Source organism: Hydra vulgaris, chromosome 13 (genome assembly GCF_038396675.1).
Source record: "Hydra vulgaris chromosome 13, alternate assembly HydraT2T_AEP".
NCBI lineage: Eukaryota > Metazoa > Cnidaria > Hydrozoa > Anthoathecata > Hydridae > Hydra > Hydra vulgaris.
Window position 1 is genome coordinate 56,338,579 of NC_088932.1, and position 12,346 is coordinate 56,350,924.

General features: G+C 27.7%; 2 long non-coding RNA genes across 2 annotated transcripts; both read left to right on the forward strand.

Moving 5' to 3' along the window:
- The first annotated feature begins 4 nt into the window (after positions 1-4).
- On the forward strand, positions 5-1,401 carry LOC136090248 (uncharacterized). The gene is made up of 3 exons (XR_010643290.1): positions 5-124; positions 491-561; positions 1,323-1,401. It is a non-coding gene; the product is annotated as an uncharacterized LOC136090248 (long non-coding RNA).
- A 6,532-nt stretch (positions 1,402-7,933) lies between these two features.
- Positions 7,934-10,014, forward strand: LOC136090296 (uncharacterized). Its single transcript, XR_010643318.1, has 2 exons — positions 7,934-8,126; positions 9,821-10,014. It is a non-coding gene; the product is annotated as an uncharacterized LOC136090296 (long non-coding RNA).
- The last annotated feature ends 2,332 nt before the right edge of the window (positions 10,015-12,346 follow it).

Consider the following 12,346-nt stretch of genomic DNA (forward strand, 5'->3'; position numbering starts at 1 on the left):
GATAGGCCAGGATTTAGGTGGGCAAGTAATCTTCCCTACTCAGGTGCTGGGCCAGATAGTGATGGTCGAAGATTTAATGGAAGGCGTGGAAACAGAAGGTGCAACAGAAAAGCAAGCAGAGGAGGTAACATTTATTACAACACCTATAATTAGTGTTTTATTGTAATTTAATGTGCTCATGCATTGTCTGAACAAAAATAGTTTAAATGATACAGACTTAGTTGTTATTTTTTAAGAGTTCTGTCGTATTAAGTATTGCATTAGTTTAACTTTGCACCATAATTTGATCAACTGAAAACTTGAGACTTGCAAAATGGTACCCGCAAGTGGTGTGACTTGCGAAACAGGTACTGCAAGTGGAAGTGCAAGTGGTGTGACTTGCAAAACAGGTACTGCAAGAAACCTAAATTTTTAATCATTAACTAAAAGCAAAGACAAATTAATTACAATTTTTCTTTCAAAATAATATTTAGTTTTTCTTTTTTTTTAGATTAAAGAGGGAAACGGTTACAATGCTCTGTTTTATAAAAATATAGATTCTTTAATGCCTCTGGTAATGTGGTAAAAAAAAAATTTTATACTAATTTCCATTATTTTAAATAGTATCAGTTTAAATTTATTAAAATTATTAAAACACTTTTTAAATTTTTTGTGTGACTTGCAAAATGGTACCCGCAAGTGGTGTGACTTGCAAAATAGGTACTGCAAGTGGTGTGACTTGCAAATTAGGTACCGCAAGTGGTGTGACTTGCAAAAAGGTACCAAGTCAGTTCAGGTTAGCCTGCACATGTAAACTTTTTTATGCCTTTGTTAGTTTTCACATATATTAAAAAGTTGTATTAGTAAATATCGAATAGATTTTTTTGGAGATTCAATATAAAATCCAAATGAAATTTAATGTATAGTCTTTCAAATTACATGTTGTAATTTTTTAAAGTGTTAATGCAAAATATTGGATACATTAAATAATTTTTTCACTATATTGGATTAAATAGAGTAGTTTTTTAATTACCTTTATTTTTAATGATTTTAGGTTTAATTGACAAAAAAAAAAAAATTCAAAATAATGTGAAAACTTGCAGAACCAAAAATAAAAAGTGACATGTCATGCTGATTAGGCATGGAATGTCCAAATTGCAAATGATGTGATTTGCAACTTTATGATAGACGGCTCTGGCTTACGTTCTCGTCGTGTCTATCGTTAACAATGATTATTAAATTTCATTATTGAAACTTAAATTTTTAATCATTAACTAAAAGCCAAGACAAATTAATTACAATTTTTCTTTCAAAATAATATTTAGTTTTTCTTTTTTTTTTAGATTAAAGAGGGAAACGGTTACAGTGCTCTGTTTTATAAAAATATAGATTCTTTGATGCCTCTGGTAATGTGGTAAAAAAAATTTTTATACTAATTTCCATTATTTTAAATAGTATCAGTTTAAATTTATTAAAATTATTAAAACACTTTTTAAATATTTTTTAGGTTCAAAAGGCGGAGGGGAACATACGCCCCTTACCCAAAGTCAATCTTTATACCATTAATATATGTTGTAAAGAAGTGAAATTGAATTTTTGAATTTTGTATTAGATTTATTTATTTAAATAAAAATAGAGATATTTTTGTTAATTTGTCATTTTTGATAATATGCTGTGTTACCATCACACCACCATCTACCCTTAACTCAAAAATACACATCTCATATTTGGCAATGGTCTGGAAGCAAATTTAATCAGTTTGTTAAATTTAAAAATTACAAATTTTGTAAAGATAAGCTCATTTCCTTTTTAAAAAAATGATTTTTTAGACGGTATAGGTGGTGGTTTGGTGCCCCCTCTAGCCCCCTAAATACGCCCTGTAGCTCAAAACTATTAAAAATTTGTAGTTCACTTTTACACCTTTCTTTTGATACCAAGTGGTAGGCGTTTTGATAATAATTGACAAAGTTATAACAATTTACGTTAAGAATAACTTAATTTTGACCACAGTTTCTTCAAGAAATCCATATATCAAAAATTTGTTACTTAAAACCTTATAACTTTTTGTTGAATTGTTAGATTTTCTTAATTTTTTCACCATTAAAATACTGAATTATAGTTCTTTCTAATGATATATAACAATCTATAAATTAATCAATTTAAAAATTTCATGTAACATACCTATTAATATAGAACCAATAAAAGTTTTTCAAAACTATTCATTTGGTTTATTATTACCAAATTTATATCGACATTCCTTTTTAGTAATAATAAAGTAGCTCATTATTTAAACTTAGATAATTTAGATTTTAATAATATAAAAAGTTTCTTAGAAGAAATTTTTAAATGATATTTAATTTTTTCTTAATACTAGTTTATATTTTAGTATAGTTTTTATTTTATTAGTTTACGTTCAAGTAATAATTTTTAAATTATTTATTTAATTGTCATTGTCTTTAGGTTTACACCTTTTTGAAATTAAAAACTCAACCAAAAATTCTCACATATAAAATGGTTAAAAATGATATCTTCAGAAAAAACCTAAATTTTTTTTAAGCAGATCTATTCAAACACGTTCAAGACTGTATTGGCGCCAAATTTAAGCGCTAATTTTAACCGTTTTCTGTTTTGTTACGTTAAGTTTTTTGAAGACTTTGAATGACTTTGGAAAAAAAATTTCAGTTAATAACTATATATGAATGAAAAGCTTTATTATGTTCAAAAAAAGGACATTGCAGCGCTTCTATTTAACAAATTAACTTTATAAACAATTTATTTAGATAAACAGAGAACTGGATACAAATATTTCGTTTTACCTACCTTCATATGTAGTAATAATAAAATAATATTTATTGTAAATCTAATTATATCTACGCTTTCCCATATTTTTCTAAAGTATATATAAAAGGTGATCAGTGTCCTTCTATTTTTGTAGGAGAGCGCCATGAAAATATAAATTTTAATTACATTTGGCGCGAACTCTCCTTCTTAAATAGGAGGACATTGGTCAGCTTAAGATATCGTCAGCCGAGATTATACATATATATATATATATATATATATATATATATATATATATATATATATATATATATATATATATATATATATATATATACGTAAGTGTATATATATGAATAAAGAAAATATCTTTATATTATCATGTATAATATTGTATACTTGAAAGAGTGCTCAATAGATAAACTAGAGCTATATAATATATATTGAAAATGACCTTTTAAATTTAGTAAAATCTATTAAATTCAGAAACATAAACGATCAATTTCAAACAAAAATAAAAAAAGATATCCTTAAAATTGTAACCAGCAAAGAAGTTCACGTATTTGCTGATAAAACCAATAATCTATATAAAATGTCTGCTGAAAGTTACAATAGACTGATGAACGAAAATGTTACAAAAACCTATAAAAAAGCACCGGCTAATTTAGAAAAATCAGTCAACCTAGAAGCCAACCAAATAGCTTTAAAACTAAATTTAAATAACCGAATAGAATACCTAGCAAAATCTCCAGCATTTATCACCTTAAAAGACCATAAAGAAAACTTTCAATCAAAACCTGCTTGCCGTCTCATTAACCCGGCAAAAAGCGAAATCGGAATAATAAGCAAAAAAATCTTAGACATTACTAACACATACTTAAGAAACAGCCTAAAAGTAAACCAATGGAAAAATACCACCGACGTTATTAATTGGTTCAACGGCATAGAAGACAAAAATAGTTGTCTCTTCATCCAATTCGACATAAATGAATTTTATCCATCTATAACTACAGAAATATTTAATAAAGCCGTTTCCTTTGCAAAACAACACACCACAATAACAGACGAACAACTTAGAATTATAACACATAGCCAAAAAATCCCTCCTCTACTACAACAATAACACATGGATAAAAAAATTGAACCATGAAAGTTTTGATGTAACAATGGGCAGCTACGATGGCGCTGAAATATGCGAACTAGTAGGGATCTACATTCTCAACGAATTATCTAATATAATTATAAAAACCGACATAGGGCTTTACCGTGATGATGGCTTGTTGATAATACGCAATTCTAACGGCCAAGAAATGGAGCGAATCCGAAAAAATGTAATCCAAAAGTTTAAAGACGTTGGATTTTAAATAGACATAAAAACAAATCTTAAATCAGTTAACTTCCTTGATGTAACTTTTAATTTAGCCCAAAACACCCATAAGCCTTTCAAAAAACCCAACGATAATCTTCGATATATCCACATATCTTCTAATCACCCACCACAAATTATTAAACACTTACCTACTTCAATATCAAACAGACTATCACAAAATTCCTCCAGCGAAGTTATATTTAATCAATCTAAAAACGAATATGAACAAACACTAAAAAATAGCGGATACAAAAACTACTCCCTCAAATATCAGATTAAACAAAAAATACCCCAGAAAAATCATATCATATATATAAATATATCATATGGTTCAACCCCCCATTTAATAAAAACGTCTCCACAAATGTTGCAAAAATGTTCTTGTATTTACTAGAAAAAAACTTCCCTAAGACACACAAACTTCACAAAATCTTAAACAGAAACACTGTAAAGGTAAGCTACAGTTGCACTGAAAATATAGAAAAAATTATAAAAAACCACAACAAAAAAATTATCTTCCCTAGAATTGAAAATAATGATCCAAAATGCAACTGTCGAAACAAAGCAGAATGCCTCCTGAATGGTAAGTGCAAATCAACAAATATTATATATAAATGCATCATCGCAGCAAAAAACCAACCCAGCAAAGTTTATATAGGATTTACGGAAGGTGAGTGGAAAACCAGATACAACAACCACAAATCATCATTCAACAATATTAAATACAAAAATTCGACCGCCCTATCAAACTATGTCTGGGATTTAAAAAACAATTTTAATGAAACTCCTATGCTAACATGGTCTATTCTCAAATCAGTACCCCCCCTACTCAAATATTTCCAAAAGATGCCCACTATGTCTGTATGAGAAATTTACTATTATATCATATCCAAAACCTGAAGAACTGTTAAATAAGAGAACCGAAATTATATCAAAGTGCCGCCACGAAAATAAACTTTTATTAAAAAATTGCAAAGCTCGCTACAAACCTGACTAACAACTATAAATAAAAATAACTATACTAATCGGCTCCATATATCTCTAGGCTAACTAATAAATTACTCACATAAACAGCTTTTGTAATATATTTCATAATATTATGTACATTTTTATATCAATTTTAATTCTTATTTTCTTATTTTTATTTTATTATTTTTTAACACACAAATAATACACATTAACACATAAAAAAATTTTAAACAACATTAAACATATAACTATTTCACAATTATTAGCCAACTAAAAACAAATTAATAATATTATTAACCTAACTACTAATCAATTTCCGTCCTGTAACGATCTAAAATACAAATATATACCGTAACGTCCACTAAACAAATCGTAGCAAAATTAAATTTTTACTACTTGCCTGATGATTGTGATAACACATGAAACTCAGAGTTGCAATAATTAATTATATTATAAACATTAGCATTTAGCTAATTCCTGGTACTGCGGGTAACAGTAACATATATATTATATATATATATATATAAATTTTTTTTTATTTGCATAATTGCATTTTTTTAAAATTTATGCATTTTGATCAAACTCAGAAATCAATTCTACATAAGAAAAGTCTATCCGCGAAGATATAGAACGTTTCCTTGTTTCATTTCGATACAATGCGGGGAAAACCCAAGATTACTTTACGCCCTTTAGATTATAACTGATATCTTAACTGGATTTAATGCAGTAGTTGTAAAATAAATCTTTTCTAATAGAAAATTTAATTTCGAATCGATTTAGCTTACTCCGTGGATGTGAAAATGCATTGCTGCTGTTGTAAAAACGGTTTTTATGCATTTTGATCGGGTTTTTGTTTAATAACTCAGCAGGTATTGGTCAGGCGACATTCCGCGTGTCGCCATTCGACTCAGAATTCAATTCTACATAAGAAAAAGTCTATCTGTGGGTGTGATATTCAATTTTAAAAAATCTCTGGATTTAAAGGACTACCAAATTATCGTTAGCAAAAAATAAGACTGAAGAAAAAATAAATTAAAAAGTTTTCGAGACTTAAGCTACAATCTTTTTTTATTATTTATTTTCTTATACAAATTTAAATAAAAAACTTATTTTCAGACGTACCTTTGATTTGGACGAATACCTTTTGATCTTGACTTAAACTGGCGCCCACCATGATAACAACAATACGTTAGATAATAATATTTTAATTCTTTATTGATATAGCGCTTTAATCCTTTTTTGATTGCTAAATCAATGGTTCGACTGTCTCGAACATATAATGATATAAAACACGATCGTTCATACTCTGGTATTGCCTGCTTAAGCTCGCTGAAACTATTAAATACACTACCAACATCCATTCTTGATACAAATATGGTATGTTATAAAAAGTATTAATAGCGCTATTTTCAATTGCGGACGTCTTGAAAAATAACAGATAGTTACGTGTTAGCTGGAACCCAGACTAGCCGGTACTCTAGCAGCTGGCGCTAGAAATCCAGCACCCGGTACCGTAGCCACTGCCTATTTAATAGTTGATCAAAATCGGATACGATATCGTACCCGATTTTGATCCAATACCAACGGAAAAACGAAAATCTTTGCTTTAAAGCGCATGCTTAAACTAAAATTGTGAAAGCAAAATTTAAATTAAAAAGTTTTCTTATGAGAAATTTAGTAAAAAATTTGTTTGGAATGAAAAAGAATAGTCAGGAATACATGAAAAGTTGTATGAAGAGATATCGTTCTGCTAAAGCAGTATCGCATATCTGCAATACAGTTACAGTACTTTTTTGTACTAAAAAAGTTACTAAAACTTTATTATAAAAAAATTTATTACTACTTTTAAATTTATTTAGTTTTATGAAGTCCTAAATTAATATAGTTCAAATATATTATAAATCCTTTCATTTTATGCCTTGCTTATTTTATTATGTTGATTAGTATTTTATTAACATTTCTGTTATGCTTTTACCTTTTTTTTGTACTGTTTTAAAAATTTTAGAAAAATAAATTTAAATTTCGAGCCAACACTGACATTTTATTGTTGCTAAACGTTAAATTTTGGTTATAAGGATTGCAGTTCTTCTATCTGTTTTTTGCTCTTTATTCAATAAGTATTTGATTTAAATTAAATATGATTATAGTTTGATATATTATTTTATTTGAATCTTTTTAGATTTTTTCATGTTATTTTTAAATTTTTTGTTCGCGCAATTCAAGTTATATTTGTTTATAGTTTGCATATATGTTTATATTATGTTCAAAGTTAAAAAGTTTTTGATAAATATATGTATGTGGTAATATGTGTTATTTAATTGTTTTATAAATGTGTCATTAAAATAGTGTAAAATGTATCTATTGTGTATATAAATGTTATGTTTATATATGTTTTATAAAGTTAAATAAATGTATTGTGTTTTATAGTTATTATATATGTTTATAATATAAACACACACTTTGAAAACACGGAAACAACATAATATAAATTATATTATGTATATAATTTATATTATGTTGACTCTTATCATGACATCTTATCTCTATCAGATATATTGATTTTCGATTCATATATGATGTTTTTTTTTGTATTTACTTATCCATTACATTTTTTCATTTCAGATTTATCATATGATGGATTAATGCGATATAAAAGAACAAATGTATGTAAATGTATGTAAATTTTTTCTAGGCTTTTCTAAATGTGTTTCTTAATAACATGGTTTTACAAGCAAGGTCTGCAAGCAAATTTGAGCTGAAATTTTTTTAGCTTTTAAGGAGAATTGGCGTTACTCTTTGTTTAATTAAATTTGTTTAAATATAGTAGTTCTAACAAATAAATGTTTGTTTGTTCTTGGTTTTTTACTTATCTGTTTTCAGATTCTTATAAACTAGGCAACTCAGCTAAGCAAGTTTTGTTTTATTTTTTAGTGCTATTCGAAAGAGCTAAAAGTTATTTTTTAGAGTGATTGAAAAGAACTGAAGTGTTTTTTAGTTACTTCACACGGTGTAACTGATACTGGTTTGAGTAAGTTTACTATTTTATATTGGATTTATTTTATATTTGATATATATTATATTAGATATATATTTTGTGTATTTAACATGGAAAACTGACTGTAATTTGTTGACAAAATATTTGATGTAAGTAAATATTGTTTAATATTTTTGATAAATGACATATGTATATAAACATATAAAAAGATATGGATTTCAATAAATCTTAAGTTTAAATAAAGTCTTTGATTAGAAAAAATCACAATTTGTAAGATTCTTTTACGTTCATTTATTCAATTGTAACAATAGTAAGATTACTGGTAATATGTTTAATGATAACAGTGAAATTGAAATAGATAGTATTAGGCTCAACGAAGTTATTAATGTAAAATGCTAATAGGCAACTTGAAAATAGTTGTCAAATGAAAAAAATAGATCTAGGCAGGATGAAATTAATTGTTGTTGAAATGTAAGAAATGCAACTCGGCGTGCAGAAAACTTACTTGACAGAATTCAGTGTCAAGCAGTGTTAATGTCTGTTAATTTGATTTTACTTTAGACACTTCAGAACAAAGCAAAGTATGAGTTTAACTATTTATAGTAACAATTAACACATTTAAATCTAAATAATTTTATTTTATTTTTATAATTTCTATCATAATTATGTTCTTTTTTTCATTTTTTTTTTAGTTTGTCTTCTCTTTGTCATCTTTTGATTAGTTAGCTAACTGTTGAAACATGGTTTTAATTTTGTAAATTTAGTATGATGTGAAATTTACTCTATTAATCATTAGTCAACAGTTAGAGAAAAGCTGGTGCTTAATTAAGAAATGCTGGAAATTAGCTTTTAATCAAGGTAAAAATAATTTTGTTTACTGGTAACATAATAAAACCAGTTACTAGTATTTATTTCATGCTTTTTTACATTTGTTAACATGCTGCTTTGGAAACACTTTCTCTCTCTCTCTCTTTCTCTCTCTCTCTCTCTCTCTCTCTCTCTCTCTCTCTCTCTCTCTCTCTCTCTCTCTCTCTCTCTCTCTCTCTCTTAGATGAGAGGAAAATTTAATAAAACTTATGTAATTACTGAGCTCTTACGTATTTCTTAATACCACAAATGATAATGACCATTTATAAGAAATATTTTACGAGTTGCTTGCTATTTTATGATATAGTTGCTCAAATTGTTTAACTATAATTGTCCCTTGATTGTTCAAATATTGTAATAAATGAAATCTTTTTAGTCCAAGTATTTAAGGTAATAAAATATCTTATTAAGTTGTGGTGTTATTTGCCAGCGTTGCTATAGTAACAATGTTGTCTAGCCTTTTTATAATCTTTTTTAATTATTCTGTAGACAGAATATATGAACCTGTCATTTCAAAAAGGACATAAGTCCAAAACTTTTAGCAGTTAGTTTATAAGTTTGAATTAAAAATTTCTGTATGATTTATGTTTTTTTTATAAAAAATAAAAAACACAAAAGTTATATACGTTCTTTATTTATCTACTTCTATGTTTAATTTCTTTAGCAACCGAGACATTATTTTAATAAAAATCATATTTTTGTTGATTTTGAAAAGTTTTAGTGAATGGACTTGTGCCCTTTTCGAAATGACAGGTTCATATATTTTCTGTTATTATTATCCTAATTCTACTAACAATAAAATGCAAATAGTACTTTTGTAATTAAAAATTGTAATTTTTTTTTTCATATCTTTTTTTTAGGTATTTGCAGGCTTTACTTGACTTTCCTTTTCTGGTACTCGTGTTGTGACAGATTTTAAAAAGAACTCAACTGATGTTAATGCGGTCTTTATGTCGTTACCTATAAGCAATGACGTTGCTGATACGGAGTCAAAGTTAAAATATTTATAGATAAATTTGTATTTAATATTTTAGATAATATATCAAGTTATTAATGTGTTTTTATTGTTATTAATGATTTAACTCATAACCCGTATTACGGGTTGCTTACTGCTAGTCATTATCATTATGTTATGAATTCATATTAGTTAATAAAATTGTATTGAATATTCTCTGGTTATCGTGTTTTACACGTGTTTAAATGTGAGTTTGATACTCAGTAGGCGTCGTATTGTATACCTGTCTTTATACGCATCTGTTTATACGCATCTATTTTTAATGCGCGTTTGACACGATAAAATGGCTAACATATATTCGTAAATAATGCGTATTCTGGAAAGTTTTAAATGCGCATGTAATACCAGGAAAATATCGTATTGAATATTCTCTGGTTATCGTGTTTTATACGTGTTTACAAGAGTTTCAAATGCGAGTCTGATACTCAGTAGGCGTCGTATTGTATACCTGTCTTTATACGCATCTAATGCGTATTTCTAATGCGTGTTCGACACAATAAAATGGCTAAAATACATACCACATCGATACGTATACAAACGAGTTTCTTATGCGCATTTACAACTAAATTTGCCGACTGGGGATGTTTATATTTACTTCATGTTTTTGTAAAACCTTCTGTATAAATTTCTGTATAAAGTTTCTGTATAAACTTCTGTATACAGAATTTCTGTATACAGAAACATGGAGTAAATATCAACATCATAAGACTATAAAAACATTAGTACCTGTTGCTCCAAATTTATCAATAATTTTTGTTTCTAAAGCATGCGGAGGCACTTATTTCAGATAAAGGAGTCACAAATCGCAACAACTATATAGATTGCATTCCAAAATACTCTTGAGTAATGTATGATAAAAGCTTTAATATTATTACTGAATGTTCTGAACATTTCATTTACTACACAGTACCCCTTGGTTAGAAAGATGCAGCTCAAACGACTACTGAAAACTAATGAAAACAAAAGAAATCGGCTATTTAAGGATATTGATTGAACAAGTTATTAGAAGACCGAAGATATTTCGAATTTCGGCAACAGTGTTTCCGCTTACAATGTTGAAACTATTTGATGATATTATTATTTGCTCAACTTTGAGTAAAGAGTTGTCCATAAATTACGTCACGCGTTAGGAGGGGGAGGGGTTAGTGGTTTTGTGAAAACTTATACGGAACTTGTTCTTAAAGAGTTACGATGTTGTGACGAGAAGGAAGGGGTAGAGGAAGAGGTGGTCTAAAACGGTCGAAAATTGCGTGACGTTATTTGTGGACAACTCTAACCTAAAATAACCAATATGTTTAGGCTGACTTTAAATTATATCATCATAACAAATCTTTTTTTACATAAAGCAGATTTGTTATGATGATAGGTTATATATATATATATATATATATATATATATATATATATATATATATATATATATATATATATATATATATATATATATATATATATATAGAGAGAGAGAGAGAGAGAGAGAGAGAGAGAGAGAGAGAGAGAGAGAGAGAGAGAGAGAGAGAGAGAGAGAGAGCAATTCCACGACCGTCTCACAAAAAATGAAAAAATTAAACGAACCCAATATACATAATACTATATATCAGTAGAAAGCTCTACTTTTCCTCTTTCATAAAATAAATAGTTTGTTATAGCATGCCGCTATCATAAAAAATTATATGGGCTGAAACAGAACGTAAAAATAGGCGTTTTTGCGATAATTTAAATCGTTTTTAATCGCCGAAGTTCAATTGAACCTATAAAAAGTTCAAAAGTTGTCTTGCTCATTGCAATCAGGTTTTTAGCTGCACTAATCATTGCTAATTATGATAAAAACATACTTATTGCCTCACGAATTTAGAAAACCATTTATTTTAATCAAATGTTATTACCACTATTGTCACGCTGTGACAATTAGGGTACCAATAGTTTTATTTCTAAGACAACCAATAAAATTTAGGATTTCAAAATTCCAGCGCAATGAGAACTCTATCTAGTACATCTAAATAAATACTAACATGTTTAAAAAAATAATTAGCTCAAGTTATTTTTAGAATCTTTTTATGTCACGCCGTGACGTCACAGTGTGACAATTTTTTAACAAAATTTAAAACAGTATTCAAAACTGCTTAACTGAAACCACAATTTAGTTTTTATCAACTTTAATTGGGCAGATTATTGTGCAGTTAACTTTCTTTGGGTTTCTACAAAAACTACGAAATATAGGAATGTTTTGGATAGGCAACATTTGCTCAGTTATCCTTAAGGCTCTGTTTTGGGATATATAGAGCCTCTCTGTAAAGGATAGTTGTAACTCCATTGAGCCTTGGATGTAATACGTCCATCTCCATAACTATTGTGTTGCTTTTTTTTAATC